Source organism: Suncus etruscus, chromosome 16 (genome assembly GCF_024139225.1).
Source record: "Suncus etruscus isolate mSunEtr1 chromosome 16, mSunEtr1.pri.cur, whole genome shotgun sequence".
Taxonomy (NCBI): Eukaryota; Metazoa; Chordata; class Mammalia; order Eulipotyphla; family Soricidae; genus Suncus; species Suncus etruscus.
In genome coordinates, this window is record NC_064863.1 from 28,250,677 (window position 1) to 28,273,384 (window position 22,708).

Below are 22,708 nucleotides of genomic sequence, written 5' to 3' on the forward strand. Positions count from 1 at the left end.
CATCATTTTGCTAAATTTTCAGAGCTAAAGAGTACATGCAACCACATCCCGAAAGCCAGAAGACTGCCTGCTAAAAGACACCCAAAGAAAAGCACCCCAAAGCAATTCCTAGTCAAAGATAAAGATAGAATACTGAAAGCAGCAAGATAAAAAATGGAAATTACACAGAAGCATCCTTAAGAATTACAGCACATATATCACAGGTAACCCTAGGCCCAAAGGCACTGGTAGGATACAGTGACATGGTTGCTTCAAAGAGAATACTTTTCCCAGCCAGACTTTATTTATTTTACCAGTTGAGTAGGTCCTCCAAATGTCCAGGCCTCTTAGTCTTCTTTCTTTTCTTTTTTTTTTTGTTTCTTTTCTTTCCTTTTCTCTTTTCTTTTCTTCTTTCTTTTCTTTTTTTCGTGTCACGGCGCCTGAGAATAGAGCCTGCCAATTGCAAACCCCAAGCACCAAAGACAGGACTCCAAGGGTTCTCTTGGTTTTCTATTCCTGTTGGTGTCACTCATCTTGTTCCTTTTGTTTCCTCTCCCCTGCATCTTATGAGAGTAAGGTTATGACCCACACTGCATTGTTCATTGTAAAGCCTCTGAGTGTGAAGTATGCTGAAGAAACCCAATACTATTACCCCCTTTTGTTTGCAGTGTTTTGGGGGTAGTGGGTGTTTGGACTATACCCAGATGTGCTCAGAGGTTATTCCTAGCTCTGTGCTCAGAAATCATTCCCTGCGGGCTTGGGGGGCCATATGGGAAGCTGGATCAGAACCTAGGTTGGTCATGTGCATTGCAACCACCCTGCTTTGTAGTCTGTTGGGTCTATATTTTTAAGACCATTAAACCCTGAGCTCTTGGTGTCTTAGGCCTTTTTTTGTACTTAGGCTTTGGAGGTAAGAACAACTTCCTTCCTGCCAACAGCTATGGTACAGAATAGGGATCAATGAGAATTTTGTTAACTTTTGTCCTCCATTTACTGCTCTTAATCTTGATGTTTAGCCGACTTCATTACCTATTTATCCTCCTGTTGGCAGAATTTACATAGAGCCATTGAAAATTATCCTTTGTTGCTAACTCCCGATACAGTGATAACACTCAATTCTCAGCTCCCTCACTTTAGAATATATACTAAGCTCCTAAAAAACAAGGAAATTATATTTCATATGTTTATAGGTATACGTTTATAGATATATATGTGTGTTTATAGGTATATTTTATAGATATATGTTTATAGATTTATCTATATTAGTCAGACACCTGGTCATTCAAATTCTTTGCAATGAATTTTTGACAATAGCTATATAGATTTATTAGTTATGATTCAGTGAAGAATAAAGCTTCCCTCTAGCATATTATAATTCCAGTAAACTAACAGAAATAAAGTAAAAAAGAAAAAAAAGGTACATATTTTACTGCTTTGCTATTTGTTATGCCAACCTTCAAGAGAAAAGAAAAACCCAAGAAGAGACAGGACTGAGAAGTTTTTATACAAATGCTAAAGCAAAGAATTTGGCCACACAGAGGAGGGAAGGGATGAGGCAAGAAGCTGGAAAGCTAAACTAGTGGTCAATGATGATGTATTAGGCAAATAGGATAGGATTACATTTCATGTCTTAAGACTCCAAATTAATAATGCTTTCTTCCCTCCTATTTTAAGGTTTAAGAGGACAATTACCCTGTGAGAATTTATGCTGCCTATAGGAAAGAAGGCCATTGGGTTATTTGCAACTGAATACTTCTCAATTGTATCTATCATATGACATTAAGCATAGCAGAAAGCCTTTTTAAATTGTATTTCCTAAATTTCAAAAATATTTAACAAATTTTGCTAAACAACTTTTAGTTGAACATAGTATTGCAAGATAAGCACTGCTCAGATTTACCTGTATTTTTCTAAAGTAAAGATGTCAAGATACTTCTCTCCTACGGGCCAGAGAGATAGCATGGAGGTGGGAGTTTGCCTTGCATGTAGAAGGACTGTGGTTTGAATCCCTGCATCCCATATGGTCCCCTAAACTTGCCAGGAGTGATTTCTGAGTGTAGAGCCAGGAGTAATCCCTGAGCGCTGCCTGCCAGGTATAACCCAAAACCCAAAATAATAATAATAATTAATAATGATAATTAATAATATTAATTAATAATAATAAAGATACATCGCTTCAAATAGTTCATCTCTTCGTTTGATCTTAGTGTTTCAAACGTATGTCATTGCTATGCTCCTGGTATAATATACTTTTTCATATATAATTGTATATAAATATATAATCTAATGACTATTTTAAAAATCAGTCCAAAGGAAATCATGAGCTAATTTGACAGTAAAAAAGAGGAGGTTTGGGGCCAGAGAAATAGCATGGAAGGAGAGCATTTGCCTTGCATGCAGAAGGACTGTGGTTCAAATCCCTGCATTTCTTATGATCCCAGAGCCTGCTAGGAGTGATTTCTGAGCGTAGAGCCAGGAGTAAACTCTGAGTGCAGCTGGATGTGACTCAAAAAACAAAAACAAACAAACAAACAAAGCAGGAGGCTTCTCTGGACAGGCACCATAGCCCACATTTTATCCTTCTCCCGAATCTGAGGATAAGGACACTGGGAACCTAAATTTCACAAACTTTCAGGATTTTTTTTTTCTCAAAACTGAAAGCCAGTGATCAAAGAGAAAATGGCCAGAATTCAGTAAACGGCTTTATTTAGAGAAATAGAAATGAATAGTAAAAGAGGGTAATTCAGATTGTGGAATGAATTTCCCAAAGCAGGATTTCACAGACAGGCTTAAAGTTTTTCTGCATTTGAACCTTTTTTTAAATGAAGGTGTATAGGTGAGCATTTCTTTATTATGTTCTATGCATGTGTGTTATTAGAAATGAGCGAGGATGCTAAAATGATTCTCTTCTGGGTTTGGATCAGACAGGGTGTAGGTTATCCAGTAGCTAGGTTCCTTTCATGTACTTGATATTCCCAATAGGTAATTTCTTCCGTTAGGCCCTATCTCTATTCTGGCTCTTCTTGTTTCTTTTTTGACTAAACACCTTTATTAAAACACTTTGCATAGTTTGAATGTATATAATAATTTAGGAAAGTAACATCAAAATTCAATTAGTTGTGTCCACCATGCTTGCAATCAACTATTTTAAGGAAGGTAGTTCTTTTGTATTTATTTTCTTATAAGTATCTTCTATGATTATTAAAGCACATTTTGCTTTGAGAATGAGTTGGTTTCTTCCAACTTATTTACTGACTTGTTATCAACTGAGCATTTTTGCCATTTTGTCATCATGTAGCTATTATTTATTATTCTTGGAGTAACATTGGAACTAAATTTTCACATGTATACATTTTCCAAAAATTAAATAAATTCAATTAAAATTAGAGCATGTGTAAACTGTGCTATTTGAAAAATGATTTTGTTATAGTTATGAGCATTTTGTATAAATCTTGCTTCTAATATTGACCTTGTTATTTTGTTAGTTTGACACAGTAATAGCCAAGCATTCATTTTCTGTTTTTGGTTTTGATTTTGGTTTTAGTTTTTGAGCCACATTTGGTGAAGCTCTGGGTTTACTTCTAGCTGTGCACTCAAAAATCGCTCCTGGCTTGGGGGATCATATGAGACGCAGGAGGATCGAACCATGGTCCATCCATACTCAAAAATCACTCCTAGTGTCATTCTTTTTTTTTTTTTTTTTTGGTTTTTGGGCCACACCCGGTGACGCTCAGGGGTTACTCCTGGCTATGCGCTCAGAAGTCGCTCCTGGCTTGGGGGACCATATGGGACGCCGGGGGATCGAACCGCGGTCCGTCTCCTAGGCTAGCGCAGGTAAGGCAGGCACCTTACCTCGAGCGCCACCGCCCGGCCCCCCCTAGTGTCATTCTTGTTCCATCTAGAAGTGAGACAGAATCTACTATCCTAAAATGTGACACTATGGCGCATACATTATTTTTAACTACAGGCCATTATGGTTAGCAAATATAGGAAAACCAGAAAAACAAAAATGGGCTCATATATTCCTTTTGTGTTAGAATATTTTATTAAAAAAGAAAAATATCATTTGTAAAACTCATTTTTAATTATGTAAAGTAGAAAATGAAGACTCAATAATAGTTATAAGGAGAATGCTTTTATTTATATTTTATTCATTTTAATTATTACACCAACAAATAATAGTAAACTAGCTTTCTTTACTATATGTTTCTTGGTCATATTCCAATAACTTTTATTCACTGATCTAGAACATATGACTCATTTTCTTTGTTTTGTTTTAAAATGTTACATAAATTCTAGTTTTAACACATTTTATGCGTTAGTCAGATCTGGGTGCTCCCTGGTATATTCATAAAGCTATGCTTATAAATCATTTTCTTTTCATGATGTTTTTTGTTGAATTACCTGGAGTGTATCCAATTTATAAGATTTCAACCAGAAATGTAAAACAGTAGTAGGAAAACATTTATTTTTTTTCTTTACAATATTGTTGTTGACAAAAATATCCTTTTTAAAAGCTTTGATCCATTTTTCTATGTTAAGAATATTACCAATATCCAACACTTATGAAGCATTCATTCTCCTGGCCCCAGGATTTATTTTTTAAATCCAAAATTGATTCAAATTCTATGAAAGCTTCATTGGCTCTTTTATATGCATCATGAATCAGGCTACATATCAACTAACAGGTAGAAAGACAATGAGACAAGAGTATTACAAAACAGAAGAATTTTAAATTTTTATAAAGATGTGGGTAAGGTTATTATCAGGAAAGAAAATATTATTTTAGGATAAGTCACCTTCTCTTAGGGAAGCATTGGGTGTTCTTATCCTCCATAAAACCTCACTAATGCCAGCCCTGTCCAAGGGAATTGACTTGAAACAAACAAAAAATAAATAAAGGAAAACCCTACCCGAGGCTATAGCCCAGGTCCCTTACAAAAATCAAGATTTCTTAGTACAGAGGCCCAATTCTGACAACAGAGACTGAGCAGAAACATTGGAACCATAATTTCCTAGACTTCAGCTTAGGGAACGAGCAAAAACATGGAGCACATGATACACCAACAATGGTGGAATAGTACCTCTAGAACCTTAAAGACTCTATCCTAGGCCTTGTCCTAGGATCTGCACAAATACCAAGATTGCTTGCTACCAGTGGCCTTATTTTCTCATCCACAACAGAGAGGAAAGGTTCCTGACACCACAAAAAAATATACCAAAAAAAAAAAACCCTGGGATATGGCAATGAGAAGGTATGGAGTCAGTGGTTGTTCTCATGACAATATGCATCAGGAGTGGAGAAACCCTGAATCTCTTAGGCCACAAAAATTTCCTTCCTTCCCCAATACTTACTGCGCCTATACAAAAAAAAAAAAAAAGGTGGGGTAACACCAAACCCTGCCACTACAGCACTTTTTCTGGTTTTGTTTTATTTTTTGTTTTTTGATATTATTTTCCTTCTCTTTATTCTTCCACTTTTTCTTTCTTTTCTACTTTTGTGGATATTTTTAGTAGTTGATAAATTTTTTCTCCTCTTTTCTTAACCTTTTTATCTCCAACAGACTAGCATAACTTGAATCATTCAGCCTCATAAATTGAGGGGGAAAAAGAATGATACCAGGACCAGTCATATGAACACGTAGTGTAAATAAAAAATGACCAGACTGGAACACCAAACAGAATAGATACCCAACCTATAACAAGCTGTAAGGTGGAGACCAGTTGCACTAGGATTTTGGGGGTTAAAGGAGGGAGATGTGGGAGACATGCTGGGAACAGGAGTGGAGGGAGGACAACATTGGTGGTGGGAATGCCCTACATTCATTGTCACTATGTATCGTAAATAATTCTGTGCAATGAACTTCAGTCACAATAAAAAAATAAAATAAAATAAAACACAAAATGATGAACTCTCAATAAGGACAGAGTATTTATATCAAATACCTGCATTATAAACTGAATCCTTGATCTTAGGAAACTTTGTCTTTGTTCTTTTTTTTTTTTTTTTTTTTTTTTTAGAGACCACACCTGGCAGTGCTGTGGGTAAACTACTTTAGTTATTTGTAAATAGGTCTTCTTTCTGCTTGCTGGTTGGTTGCCATAAAAAGGCTGTCATAAATTCAGTGTCCATTTTTTTTAAGTTCCAAAAAGCTTTGTTAACAGTTCTGAATTTCTACATATGTCCACATTTACAAGAACAGCAATGAAAAATAAATCCACCTTAGCTAGATGAGGTCACTGAAATTAACTACAGAGAAATAGATAAATAAATAAGAAATTAACAGAATATGGATTTCTTTTTTTTGAGCCAGAAATACAAATGGTATTTATTAAACTTTACTTAATATCTAAATATCTACCTAAAGTATCTACCAAGAAAATTACCTTAAATGCCCAGTAACTGTGGTAGATATACTCAAAAGAATCCTATTCAGCTAGTAAAAGAGAATATAGATTTCTTTAAAGACATGCTACTGATATTCATTTTTCTGAAGGAGGTATAGAAAATAAGGGTTTTGCATTAAAATTCTTAAATTTTATTATGAGGACAGGAGCTATATAGCACAGAAGATAGGCATTTGCCTTGCAAGCAGCCAAACCAGGTTCAATCCCCAGAATTCTATATTGTCCCCAAGCCTACCAGGAGTGATTGCTGGGTGCAGAGTGAGGAACAATCTCTGTGCTCTGCCAGGTGTTTCCCAAAAACCAAAATAAAAAATGTAGTTATCAAATCTTTATTATGAACCAATTAAGAGCTATCGAGTGGCAAAATGGATCAAATATTTGAAACTAACATTTTTTTTCTGCCTACAGAAAACATCTATATAGTCAGAGAAAACACAGACTCACAGTCAAAGATTGGAGGACAATCAAGCAAACAAAAAAAGCCCCTTTTATAAGACAGGGCTGCCTATAGAAGTACCGGACACCAGACACTTTAAGATTGAAATGCTTATAAGAGATAGAGATGGATATTTGTTAATAATTTTTTGTTAATAATATTTGTTAATAATAATTTCAAATATATATGTACAACAGGAAAAATCATACTGTTAAAGCTATATAAAAGCAGAGGGTGTCAACAAAATATTTAAAACAATTTGTGATACATTTGAAGAAATACATCAATAACAAAACAATATGGTGGGAAACTTCAATAAATCCTTGTCACGCAGTGATAGGTCAACCAGCCCAAAACTCAACAAAGACATACTACTATGATGGAAGAAATGAAAAAGCGAGGATTATATAGGGCTTTTCATCCCCAAAGCAGAACATTCTTCTCCAATTTACATGGGACATTCTCCAAAAACAGACATCATGTTGACCCACAAAGCAACCTCCATAAAATCAGGAGGATATAAATTGTATCAAGTATCTTTTCAGATCATCATGCACTGAAATTAGAAGTGAATTACAAGCAGACACACAGAAATACCTTTAACACATGGAAATTAAACAGCTCATTGTGAAGCGCAAGTGGATTAAAGAAAAAATCAAAGAGGAAATCGAAAGATTCTTGAAAACAAGTGAAAATGAATATGCAAATTATCAAAATTTGAAGAACACAGCAAAAGTGGTATTATTAGGAAAATGTATAACCTTGCAAGCATTCATAAGGATGGAAGAAAGAGCCTACTTAAATAATTTAATTGAACAGTTTTAAAAAAGTTAGAAAAGCAGGGCCAGATTAATAGCACAGCTGCCTTGCACAACAAAACAAAATCCTCAGAAGAAATGGAATTGAAGAATCTTTACTCAATATAATCAAGGCCATTTACCACAAGCCAGTGGCATATTTTATATTCACTGAGGAAAAACAAAATTACTTTTCTAAGATCTAGCAGAAGACAATGTTCCATCATCTCACCACTTCTATTCTAGATAGTACTGGCAGTACTTGACATAGAAATTAGGCAAGAAAAGTATATAAAGGTCATCCAGATAGAAAAGAAAAAACTTACCCTCTCACTATTGCAAATGACATGGCACTATATTAGAAAATACTAAATACTGTACCAGAAAGCTACTAGAAACAATCAATTTGTATAGTAAAGAGGTAGGTTAAAATAATTAAAAATTCATGGCATTTTTATAAAAAATGAAGAAAGAAGAAAAAGACATTATAAAAACAATCTCATTCACAATTGTGCCTCAGAAAATTAATTAACTTGGAGTCAAGTTGATTAAGATTTAGAAGACCTATAAGAAGAAAATTATAAAACACTGCTTCATGAAATAAAAGAGGACACAAAGAAATGGAAACATGGGGCCGGGCGGTGGCGCTAAAGGTAAGGTGCCTGCCTTGCCTGCGCTAGCCTTGGAGGGACTGCAGTTCGATCCACCGGTGTCCCATATGGTCCCCCAAGCCAGGAGCAACTTCTGAGCACATAGCCAGGAGTAACCCCTGAGCGTTACCGGGTGTGGCCCAAAAATCAAAAAAAAAAAAAAAGAAAGAAAGAAATGGAAACATATACCCTGATCATGGATTGGGAAAATTAACATCATTAAAATGCAATGTTTCCAAAAGCACTATATAGATTTAATACAATCCCTCTAAGAACATCCAAGACATTTTTCAAACAATTGGATCAAACACTTTTGCAATACATTTGGAATAATAAATGACTACGAATAGTTAAAGCAAAATATGGGAGAAATAAGATGAGAAACATCATTTTCCCCAACTTTAAATTGTACAAAAAGCAATAATCATTACAACAGCATTGTACTAGAATAAAGACAGACCCTAATATCAATGCAATAGACTTGAGCATTCTGATATACACCCAGACACTCAACCATTTTATCTTTGATAAAATGGCAACAAATATAAGAGGGTGCAAGGATAGCATTTTCAGCAAGTGGTGTTGGGAAAATCGTCAATTACATAAAAAAATCTGATCTCAGACCTATGTTTAACATCATGCACAAACTCATATCAAAGTGATTAAATATTTTGATATAAGACTTCAAACCTTGAGGTACATAGAGGAAAACATAGGCAAAACACTCAATGACATTGAACTAAAGGCATATTCAAGCTGGAAACACCATTGTCCAAGCAAGTAAAGCAATAATAAACAAATTGGATTGAATTTAGAAGCTTCTGCACTTCAATGGAAATAGTAACTAGTATACAAAGGCTAACCACAGAGAAGGAGAAATTTTTTCACCCAATACCCATCTTATCAAAAGCTAATACCTAAAATATATAAGGTATTGGTAGAACTGAACAAGAAAAAATACACCTAACCCTATCATAAACTAAGGAGATTAAATGAACAGACTTTTCCTCAAAGTAGAAATACAGATGGTCAAAAGACACATGAAGAAGTGCTCCACATCATTAATCATCAGGGTGATGCAAATCAAAACAATAGTAAAGTATCGTTTCACACCACAAAGAATGGTACACATCACAAAGAACAAGAACAACCAGTGCTAGTGTGGATGCGAGGAGAAAGAAACTATCATTCACTGCTGGAGGGAATGCCATCTAGTCCAATCATTCTGAAATATGGATATTCATTAAAAAACCCCTAAAGTTTGGACTTCCTTATGATCCTGCAATACCATTCCTACAGAATTAACCTAGGAACACAAAAACACAATACCAAAATGATATCTGCACCACTATATTCATTGCAACACTACTTGCAATAGCCAGAATCTGAAAGCAACCTGGTTGCCCAAAAACAGATCAATGGATAAATAAACTGTGGTATAACTACACAGTGGAATACAATGCAGCTGTTAGGAAAAATGACATCATAAAACTTGATTATACATGGGTGTAAATTGAGAGTATTATGCTGAGTAAAATGAGTCAGAGGGAGAGATATAAACATAGAATAATCTTAATCAATTGTGCAATATAAGGATAATAAAAAGCAGTGTGATTATATTAAAATATAATAGAAGTGAGGATTAAGAGGACCAATATATGCCAAGAAGCTTGCCACAAAGAGCTGAGAGTCAGAGAAGTATCTTAAATTAAAGGGACATTAATGGTTCCCTTTCATTTGTAGTAGTACGAACAATGTCAAAATAGAAGAGCAAGTGTGAGAGAGAGAGGGAGGGAGAGAGAGAAAGAAAAAAAAGGGAGAGAGAGAAGTAAAATTCCTGACACAGAGGCAGGAGAAAAGGTGGATTGAAAGGAAGAAGGCATCAGTGTGGCCGAGATGTAAACTGTTTAAAAATGACAGCTAGAAATGCATATTGGTAAAGGTTGCTACATGTTGTATAACTTTAACTCAATCATGAACAAATTTATCTGTGAAAACAAAAAGCTGCATTATAAACAACATTGTAATTGTGTTTATATAAAAATTATGTATAATAAAAATAAAATAAAATAAAATAAAATAGTACTTTAAAGCATGATCTTTTAGCAGTCTTAAGTAAGCACTGAACTTGTTCAAACAACTTCCATGAAAATATTTTAATACCTGAGTCAGGGGAGATGACTCAATATAGCACTGGCTTCCATCTTGAGCAATACATTGTCCCTTGATCAGATATAATTGCATTGACAATTCTTTTGAGAGAATTTTAAATAGTAGTGATGAGATTATTTTCTTTAATTTTTGTTTATTTTGTGAATGTGTCTTCCCAAGTGATGCTTCAGAAGCCTAGGGCCCTCCTAGGGATTTCATTATCTTCCTGTCAAATTAATTATAAAGTTTTACTCTTCTTTTATTTTTAAGTAAATGTGCAGCTCACATTTTTGGTACAACTCAGTTATTATTTTCACATACAATAACTTATTAAGTTGAAATTCAGTTATATGTATATAATTAGCAGAGATTGTAAATTTCTCTGGATTGTACCTAGTTCTTGTACATGCTAAAATGAGGTCCAGTCTATTGAAAAATCCTTAAAATTTTTAATATTTAATTTATTTTACATTTTTATTGTTTACACATATTGAAATCAATATTGGTTGTACAGTCTATATTTTAATAAATATAATTTCAAAAATGTTAATATAAGTCATCAGAATGATAATACTGCAGGTATGGTAATTGTTTTGCATATCGTCATCTGATTTATCATACTCAATATCCTATAAGACTCCTTAATTCTTTCCAGCAGTGATCCCTGATTGAAAAGCCAGGAGAAAGCTCTGAATACAGTTTTGTATGATCCAAGCAGTAATCAAACATGTAAATATTAAAATGCTGAATTAAATTAATTTAGTTCATTTCCAATAAGTACTTCCATTCAACCCAAAATTCCAATTAATTTTTTACAGTGATTTTTTATTTAAATTTGTTCTTGGGGCTACCCCTTGACCTATCCTTTGTACTCCCAGCAGTGCTCATGGGATCAAGCAGAGCTCGCATTTGTATCTGTGCTTCCTCCATGCCAAGAAAATGCTGAGTCATTTGAACTTTTTTTCCAAAGTGATTTTTATACTACTCTGCATCTTTAAATAATTCATATGTTGGGGCTGGAGCGGTGGTACAACAGTAAGGCTTCTGCCTTGCATATGCTAGCCTAGGACGTGGACCTTGGTTCGAACCCCCTGGAGTCCCATATGGTCACCCAAGCCAGAAGTGATTTCTGAGCAAATAGCCAGGAGTAACCCCTGAAAGTCACCGTGTGTGACCCAAAAAACAACCAAACAAAAAAATCCATATATTAAACACTCCCAAATGCGACATTTACATTCATTAAAATGCTTATTCAAACAATTCTGAAAAAAAATTTATTTCTAAAATATATACAAAATATAATGTCTGTATAGCTTTCAGTTCTGTGCTCAGGACTAATTTAACTGATAAATTTTAGCTATAGAAAAATGATATGCTAAACTATTAAAGTAGGTTCTCAAATATTGTTCAAAGAACTAAAGCACATTCCTTCCATGTGGAAGCCCCAATTTTGATTCTTCTCATCACATGGTCATCTTGAAGGAACCATAAGTAGTTTTGATGTTGATGATCGCAAACACTATTGGACATCATGGAACACTTTAAGGACCAATAGTTAAAATTGAGCTATTTTTACAGGAGGGTTATGTAAGCCCAATGGTTCTCAGGGTTTACAACTGGCACTATGCTTAGGGATCACTCCTGTTGAGGATCCAGTGACTATATGTGGTTCCAAGGCTCTAATCATAATCTCTTGCATGCAAGGTAAGCTCCATACTCACTGTACTATCTATCTCTTTGCCAATATTCAAGTTTAAATTTGGGTGTGTGGTTATGTGTAACATCCTGCTGTACTTCCGTGTCATTCCTGCCTTGTGCTTCAGTATCACTGCTGATGAAGCCCAGAAAACCGTACCTGGTGCCAGGCCTAAAATTAGCATCTATTGCAGCCTTTATTTATTTATTTATTTATTTATTTATTTATTTATTTATTTATTTATTTATTTATTGTTATTATTTTGTTTTTTGGGGTCACACTCAACAGCGCTCAGGGGTTATTCCTGGCTCTACGCTCATAAATCGCTCCTGGCAGGCTCGGGGGACTATATGGGTTGCAGGGATTCGAATAACCGTCCTTCTGGATGCAAGGCAAACGCCTTACCTCCATGCCAAAGCATTCATTTTAATGACCATACTCTCCCTCTAACCTTAAGGTATCAACTTTTTAATGTATCACAAAGGCAAAATGAATATAAGGAGAAAATGCCATAGAAGTTAAGTCCGGGCCGGGCGGTGGCGCTAAAGGTAAGGTGCCTGCCTTGCCGGCGCAAGCCTTGGACCGACCGCGGTTCGATCCCCCGGTCTCCCATATGGTCCCCCAAGCCAGGAGCAACTTCTGAGCACATAGCCAAGAGTAACCCCTGAGCGTTACCGGGTGTGGCCCAAAAAACCAAAAAAAAAAAAAAAAAAGAAGTTAAGTCCATGATTAGAGAAACATGAAAGCCTTTAAGCAGCATTACCAATAGCTAAAAAACAAAAACAAAAACAAAAAACTAGAGTTTTTATCTTTCAGTTTAACAAAATATGTATAATATGCATTTCTCAAAGAAATTAATAAAACTTGTTCAAAACCATAAATATTAGATTATGTCACTTATATGTACAATATATTAAAAAATCAGTAAATGATCGAGTAAAACAATAACAAAAATAAACTTTTTGATTTCGACAATGGTATTTTAGTGATTAGAGTGAATAAAGTTGCCTGTTGGGAAAATTGTGTAGTATTTCATTGGATTATGATGCTGATATGTATACTGTGGATGGTGGAATTAATATTGTGGTTTTATACATTTTAATGCAATTTTCAGACAGTGACTTGTAAATTTCTATGTTTAACATATGCTTCTATTAAAAGGTACTCTATTATATTTTTACTTATTATAAATTTGATTATATAATTCAATTAACTTTAAATCATATTTATACTGATAAGGATATAAATAGATGAGTTGAAGATCATAAATATTCTATTTTCTTGCAATTAAAGTAGCTAAGTGACTGAATGGATAACAGTTCCATTCTCAGTTATTCATCTCTTCTTGTTTACACCCCTGAGTACTTAGCATAGCAACATGGAAGGTTACACATTATTTATGTGAGGCTAACTATATTTCCTGAAACTCTTGAATAAGTTCTTCCTGTTCCAGATATTTTATAGAATAAATATTTCTTATTTTTCTCCAATCTTGCATTATGATGCTATTTAATGAAAATGTTTCTTTTTGTGTGATTATTTTATCTTTATACATAGATATTTTATAAGAAGTATAACATTACTTTTTGAGGATAAAGTGCTGCTATAGCCAATGGCAATCAATGTAAAAGAGGTAAAATTCAACCAAATGTTAGTCCTCAATTAACAATAATATTTCAGCACATTCTGTTTATTGTGTTTTGCTTATTTTCAGGTGTAAAATTGTAATTCATTCCTTAACACAATATTCACAAGTGAAAAACTGTAGAAAGCAAGGTAAAGGACAGAAATGATCAGTCTAAATGTAAAAATAAATATTTTTACCTATATGAAACCATCCTATTTCTTGCTTGAGGGAATTGAATACACTGCAACATAATGTAATCTTTAAAAGCACAATGGCACAGATATAACCATGAATACAGTGCACATATTCTGACATTGACAAATTGTTCAAGAGTTGATGGAATATAAATGGACTGACAAACTTTCCAATTCCATTGCTGTTTATGTACTTTAAAAATCAAACTTCTCAAATAATTTTAATACTGATTTTTATATAGTATTTTTAAAGAAATACTTTATGAAAGAATTCTGAAGACATAATTTGGATTGTGTTATATAAAGTTACTAAGATAAAATCAAATTTAAATCCAACCGTTTTGTTTGTTTTGGTTTTTGGGTCACACCTGAGGGCGATCAGGGGTTACTTCTGGCTCTGAACTCAGAAGTCACTCCTGGCAGGCTCCGGGGGCCATCTGGGATGCTGAAAAACTGGAGTCCCTCCTTGGTTGGCTGTGTGTAAACACCTTACTGTGTGTTATTGCTCTGGCCCCTTAAACCAACTTTATTAAAATCATTATTTATTATAAGAGAACATAATTGTTGATTATTTTAAGAGGACAAAACATCAATCACATCTAGTCTTGTTTCAAGAATCAAAGTCCTGAATCTTCAATAACTTTCTCAAGTTTCTACATCAACAGACTTGCCAGTAAACATGATTTTTTATCTTCTCTTCTTTTCTCTATCCATGTTTATGGATTTCATCCACCTCCATCCAGCACTCCATAATTAATAATATTCTAAAATAAATAACTATTCCTATTCTGCCTAATGTCTGTCATTTTTATGGCATGTTAATAAAATAGTATCAAACTAAATTATTTTTGTTATTCTTCACATTCTATTAACTTCTTTCTATGAAATAAACTTCCTAAAATTATTTTTCCCCAACAAGACCACCTCAGTATATATAAAACTACTCCACATTTCCCACTCTAAGTATTATTATTTCTACAATAACCTTCCTGGTTATCCCATAGCTTTCTTTAACACTAGAATAAGTTTTAGAGTATTTTTATTTACTTTTAGAAAAAGGAGATATTTTTAAGAATTCTCTTAAAAACTGTCATTATTTAAGATTTTTGTTTGTGTTTGTGACACACTTGGCAGTGTTCAGTGGACACTTCTGGCTCTGCTCTCAGAAATCGCTTTTGGCAGGTTTGAGGTACCATATGGGATGCCAAGGATTGAACCCTGGTCCATCCATAGTTTGCTGTGTGCATGGCACAAGCTCTACAGCTGTGCTATCACTCAAGCCCCATATGTCATTAATTTGGATAATGTCTTAATTTGGATAATATTGAATTTTCTAAACTGAAAAAAAAGATATGTATGGTAATGAAAATAGCATTACTATAGAATAAAAATATACTTTTAGTGAAAAAATTTCAGTTTACATAAATAGAAAAAGACATATTTCTGAAAGAAAAGCAAAATGTTATTGTTAATGCTAAATCTCCATAAATGAAATATTTCATGTTAATACTTGCAAAATCAACATTCTTCCAAAATCTATTCTTGAACTACTAAAAACATTTCGTTTTTCTTTAAGAAGAAAATAATTGTGTGTAAAAAGAAGGTTTATCTAACGTATTTAGAGGAAACAAATCTTACCTCATATTACAAACTTTAAAATTACTTGTAAAGTAGAAATATTTGACATTTTTGCAATTCAACTAGAAATCCAGTAGACTATAATTTCAAAACCAGAGTCATAGTTTGAAAAACTATTTTAATTTTTGTTATATAGAAAATATATACCTTGAACAATTTAATAATGCATTTATTTCTAAAAATTCAATTTACTTTTTTCTTGAAAGTTCTAGCCAGTCCTCAAATCTTCATACTCATAAAAAAGCTCTCAATAAATTTTAGGACATCTGATTGGTATAACACATTTTAGTAACAATACGTAAAACTCATCATGTGTCCTATCTTTCATTATTTTCTCTAAAGTTTTCCCATCAAAAGAATTATATAGGGGCTGGAGTGATAGAACAATGGTAGGATGTTTGCCTTGTATGTGTCTAACCCAGGATGGACCTTGGTTTGATCCCCAGCAACCCACATGGTCCCCAAATCATAGGAGCAATTTCTAAGTGCAGATCTAGGAGTAACCCCTGAGTGTCATTGGGTGTGGCCCAAATGCAAATATAAAAAATTAATATGTAGTTTTTGTTAATATTTTAGAAGCCTATACACATCTACCATAAACTATTTTCTTATATGTATACATATCACAAAGCAAAAATATCTTGTTGATTAATAAAAATAATAATCTTGCCATATTTCCTGATCACACCTACAGATATTTATTTCACTCCCAACTAGGTGTATACAACTTGGTGGATTTAAAACAGTTCACAGTAATTCTTACAAGTGAAAAAATGTTCTCTAGGTCAATTTTGCCTCATAATATTAACGTCAATAGAGTCATAGTTGAATATTTTATAGTATTTCAGATAATGCCATTGCATTCATATATTTCAAATTAAATAGTTGTCTCCGATAATATAGTAACTTTTTAACTTTTATGAAATCTTGCTTTAAGAAATATAGTGCATAGGGGCCGGAGAGATATCACAGAGGCATTTGCTTTGCAAATAGCCGATCCAGGACCTAAGGTGGATTGGTTCGGGTCCCGGCGTCCCATATGGCCCCCAATACCTGCCAGGAGCTATTTCTGAGCAGACAGCCAGGAGTAACCCCTGAGCACAGCCGGGTTTGGCCCAAAAAACAACAATAGCAACAAAGAAAAGAAATATAGTACATAAATTAAAAAGATATGAACATAATTCATGATCAAGTTTTCTTATTAAATATATGTATTATACATAATTAAAGGAGTTTGAATCTCACGAAACATTTCACAAGGTTCCTACAAATCCCACAGCATTTCTTAAATAGATCATGGGCAGATTATAGTTATTTTTAAATCTAAAGATTTGGTATTAATTACATAACATTTAAAATTTTTGTCAATTCTACAAAGTAGAAGTTATTTTATTATTTTTATGTAAGATGAAGAAATGTAGTCAATGCCATTTAGTTGAACTTTGTATTAATGTATTACTCATATAAAGTTTCATTGCTTCTCTTTACTAACATTATTAAAATGTCAACAGTTTTGTTGAAAATCTACTCATGGAATATTGGTAGTCATTGGGAAGTTACTACTGTAAGAGTTCAGCAATTAAATATTAAAATAATTCTGCAGGTACTGATTAGCTTTTTCTTAAATTACTAGTAATATAGTCCAAATGTAAGGCTCCCTTCCTACACTCACATCATTTTAATTTAATCCCTGGCATCACACATAGTCATCAAGTACTGTTAGGCATAATTCCTGAGTGCAGAACCAGAAGTAATCTGTGATTACTGCCATGCATGCCCATAAATCAAAATAAACAACTAAATTGCATACTTTTCATTAAGTTATACACTATTTTAATCATTGCTATTTATAATTTGTACCAGTACATATAAATAAAATTATTTAAAACATATTACAGGTAAATTTATTTAAACTTGACAATAATATATAGTTAGTTTTACTTATTATAACATGAATAACTTAATTGTGTTTCAGAATCAATTTATGATCTTTAATAATAGCCACTTGATTTTGTCCAATCTAGTTAACATTTTCTGGCAGTGTCATTTTAGAATCTTTGTTTTTCAAAGATCTATAAAGTTTTAAAAATGGTCCTGTTCCCCTACACATATCACACCTTTCTATTCTCTTATGTTATTTTTCTCTTGTTAGACATTATCTGGAACTTTAGATATTTTCTTTGTTTACGTTTAAGAGGTATCATTAGAATGAAGGTACTTGCCTTGCATGGGACTAACAATCATTTGATCCCCTGCACCATGTAGTTAACAAGGCACTCCCTAGCAGGACCTTTGAATGTGAAGATCCTGAGGAAGTCCCTGAACAGCATAGTGTGTGACCCAAATAAAAACAAAATAGCATCTAAGTCACAATAAACCCTTATATCAATAATTCTTATCACTTTAAAACTGTATGAGTTTAAATATTCTTTGTTTCTCCATATTTGAGTTTAATAAACAGGCATTTCCTAAAACATGCTCAAAGCTTTGATAGTTTAAAATATTACATTAATCTACAAATTCTATATATTTTCCATATGTTCATAATAAAATATTAGTATGTTTTCTTATTATTTTAGTATAAAAACTATTGGTGTTTAGGGCTTACTGTGGTCAAGGATCATTCTTGATGGGTTTCTGGTGGTATGTGTTGGTGACTGAATCTGAGTTGGCTATATGTAAGTCAAGTCCCCACAACATAATGTTATAAGGGCTGACTCCTGGCACTGTCCTGGGATCACTACTGGTACACTTGGGAGATCATAGACAGTGCTGGAAATTGAAACACAGCTATCCACATTCCAGTGGAATGTCATGGTTTATATGCAGTCAAGTATCTAAATCTGTATCCTATCTCTTGACCCCCAAATAGCATCAGAATTATTCATTCATTACTTTATACTTTACTATCACATTGTCATGGATGCTCACCCACCCTTACAATATAAGGACCTTAAATGTAAGAAGTTAATCACTTCTGTATCTCAAATTTTCAAACTAACATGTTAAAAGGTCAATCAATATTGAGTAGACAATTGACAAATGTCAATAAAATTTTGATGATCAAAATTAGCATTTAAAATAAAATCAAACAATCTCATTTTCAACAGAGAAAGGTTATAATTTAAATAAAGAAGAAATTAATAAAATTATAAGTTAAAGGTATATATAGCTTTTTAAATATATGGAAACAATGGTGATGAATTTATTAGTTTAGTAAAGTATGTTTTACAGGTATATGAGAATTAGGTTTTAACCTCAGTATACCCTCCCCTCCTCACAACATATATATGTATATATATTTTGTGATATATATGATACAATATATGATATTGATATGTATGATATATATAATCAAATGATAAAGATCTAGATTCTAACTTTGTTTAAAATTATGTCTAAGGGAAATAAATTCAACAAGCTATGGCAGCGTTGTAAATGGATTTTTATAATTCAGTTACTAAGAAGATTTTCAAAAACATCAGAAGAGAGTGAAATTATAAAAAGCATCAGAAGTACAGTTATGAATGTATGAATATAGAGTAAATAAACATGACAAGGCTTTGAATTGGGAAATTCACTTTTAAAAAGTAAACTAATAGATAAATATAATTTGACAATATCGGCACCTTCAGAATTCATACATGTCAGTATTAATATGACAATGTCTACAGGATCCTAAAACATCTATTCTTATAATTAAATATGTTTTATATAGAGGAAATCAATGTTGATTCACATTTTATGCTTCTCTTATGTCAATGAATAAATAATGGCTGCCACTATAACTTTAAAATTTATTCTGCAACCTAAAGAGTAATAAATGATAAATTCCAGTACATCTTCAGTAAGATTCCTTTGATAATTTATTTTCCACAAACCTCTGGGTGCTAGAGTAACCTTTAATAGACTCTCCAGAGCATACAGTATAGTATGTTTTGCACTAAAACTCTGACACAGAGGAATAATTCTGAGGAAGAAAGTAGGACATCCTAGCCCTTGGTGAATGATTTGAAGAATGATCAAATCATTTTTCTTCCTAGGCTGGAAATGAGCTTTCTTTATACTGTTTCACATATTTATTATCATAACTAAAGTTTGTATTTTCTGCGAGATTGTCTTGTCCTGACAAATGCTCATTGAAAGAACATAGGAAAGCAGAAGGAAGCTCTAGTAATTTTATAGAGAGCTTAAAAGCAATGAAAATGACTTATGCTTCTTCAGCAAAAATTTATCCCTGAAAGTATCTTTCAATCCATTTGGTATTGTGGAAAACCCGTGATTTTCATAAATCTTGTCTATTATAAAGCACTGTTTAATTCCTTTACTATGCTTAACGGAGTTGTTAAATTACTTGCCATCAGTTCTTTGCCCTAAGAGATGAGAATTACATGGAGTTCATAGATTTTATACAAGTGATTTTTTTATTGTATTCTAAGTCAGGTCATGATAATTTTGTTTCTACTCTTTTTTTTTCTACTTTATACTTTTCTTAGGTTCATGACTTGTCTTCCTCTTTAACTATTTTTGTTTGTTTTTTGTTGTTGTTTTGTTTTAGTTTTTGTTCTATTCTTTTGAGGAGGGCATACCCTTTGACGCTCAGGGATTACTCCTGGCTATGCATTCACAAATCGCTCCTAGCTTTGGGGACCACATGGAATGCTGGGAATCTAACCGACGTAGTCCTGGGTCAGCAGTGTGCAAGGCAAATGCCCTACCTCTGTGCTATCGCTCCTGTCCTTAACTCTTGGTTTTGATTCTTCATGATGTCACATTCTGAACAACTCCAAGTACCTAAAAGTATGAAAAACTCTTATGAGGTTTTATGTTGTTTTGTTTTGTGTTTATACCCAGACATGCACAGGACTTACAACTGATTCCTTGCTCATGGATCCCTTCTAGCATGGCTCAAGGGAACATATGAAACACTGAGGATCTAATTCTTGTCTGCTATGTGCAAGACCCGTGCCCTTACAAGGCCTTATCTTTTCTTTTCTTTATATTTTTTGATTTTTTTTTAAATAAGGTCTCCCAATTCTTACCACAGGCTGTGTTCTTTACACTGACTGTATAGAAAGAGGAGGTACAATAAATGCATTCCATGTACACCACAACCCAGGCCCTTTGCCTGGTCTGTATTGTGAATTGGGGGACAAAAAAAAGTTTTCTCATAAAAAATACTTTTTCAAAAAACTTTTAGGAAAGTTATTCCAAAATGAAAAGATAGTGAGTTTCAAAGTCAAGTTACTAAAACTATAAATCCACTTTTATTTATTCCTTCATTCACTTAAAAGAATATGACTATTTTTTTCATGAACTTATACTATTTAGGGACTGTACAAAGCATGAAGAGACAATGATGGATATAAGGGCAAATAAAAGGTAACCGACTTCCTATATGGGAAGAAATGCTGTCATTGATGATGAGACATAATCATGGATATATACTTAAAACAGAGTTTTCCAGATGAACTTGATATAAGGCAAAATCCATAAATTACAAGAATATTGGTTTAGGTAACAGTTATTCTTACCTTAAATAAGCCAGTAGTTTGGTTTCTGATGTGTACTTATTTGATATATTTTAGATATTCTAAATGCTATTTTATTATAGAAAGAGTGAAAATTATATTGGAAAATTGTAACTGGATTGCAGAGGTGATTTTTGTTTGATGTTGGGTTTGTTTTGTTTTGGGGCCACAACCGGCAGCACTCAGTGGTGTCTCCTGATTCTGCATTTAGAACTTGCTCCTGGAAGGGTCAGGGGACCATATGGGATGTCAGGGGTCAAATCTGGTCAGTCTGATGTATGCGGCTTGCAAGGCAGATGCCCTACCACTATGATATAATTCCAGCCCCATGAGAGGTGATTTAAAAATAAAATTATCTGCTGCACCCAGAAGTGCTCAATCACTCCTGTTGCTTCTTTCTGGACGTATATGATGCCAAAGATAGTGTCAGAGTTGGTAGCATACAAGGCAAACAACATACCTATTACATATCACTCCAGCCTCAATACATGAATAATTAAATCTATGCTATAATTTAAATCTATAAACAATGATATAAAAAGCAGGTAAAAATATAAAGACAGTACAGTATGTGGATAGAAAGCCAGTCTTGCAAATCCAGCAGACTAGGCTTCTATCCTTGGCATTCAATATGGTTCCCTAAATAGCATAAGAAGTGATCCTTATGTGCAAAGCCAGGCATAAACCCTGAGCATTCCTGGGTTTTATCTCAAGACCCTCCCTACCAAATCAGTAATTCCAGAAAATTGTTGCCAAAAAGGAAAAGTATAGGAACATTTTAGGGAAATTGTTCTATTCTGTATGATGTGTAAACTAGTAACATGCTTGCTATAGATATGTATAAATTACTGATTATTAACATTAAATATGAATTTCAATGCAAACAATAAACTAAATAATATTAGTGTATTAATGTTGCATCAAATATTAAAATGTCTTACAAAATTATATAATGTTAACAGAGAAAAATTCTACATATGAAAAATAAAAATTCAAATAATATAAAATTAAGTCCTTTTATAATATACAGAAATTTACATGTTCATACAGCAGGCAAAGAATTAATATTCTTTTATAGCATATAAACACATGCATCAGAGGCCCACAGTTTCATTCCTCTCATTATATAAATACTAACAGTGATGAATCAAAAACATTTTAAGAAATAGACAAAATTATGGTTTGTTTAAAATCTATATCTCATCGGAAAACTATTATTTATAAAAGCTAATGTATCTCCAGTGATTTGCTGAATCTGATAGATTTTAAGAATGATAACTCCTTTGATGGGATTAAAATACTTGGCACTTACTGTCCAATGTGCTTTTATAGTACAAAATTGTGGAAGCAAATCATTATTTATAAAATGAGAAACTATATTTACTTGAAAGATTTATCAAAAAGAAGTGACTTTAGTGCTTACATCACCATGTTAAACTGACTATTTAAATTAGCCTTAATTTGCAACATTTGGAATTGTATACATGTGTGGTTGCCTATGTTCTGGAGACCAAAAAGCTAGCTCCAATTCTGGGACAACTTTCAAAAATGCATACAATATAATGTATCTAAATAAAATTTTAGAAATATATTTGTACAAG

General features: G+C 33.2%; 1 non-coding gene and 1 pseudogene across 1 annotated transcript; one reads left to right on the forward strand and one right to left on the reverse strand.

The window, feature by feature from the left end:
- Positions 1-405: 405 nt before the first annotated feature.
- On the reverse strand, positions 406-502 carry LOC126033252 (uncharacterized; annotated as a pseudogene).
- Positions 503-20,601: 20,099 nt separating this feature from the next.
- On the forward strand, positions 20,602-20,734 carry LOC126033311 (small nucleolar RNA SNORA51). Its single transcript, XR_007504419.1, has one exon. It is a non-coding gene; the product is annotated as a small nucleolar RNA SNORA51 (small nucleolar RNA).
- Positions 20,735-22,708: the final 1,974 nt, after the last annotated feature.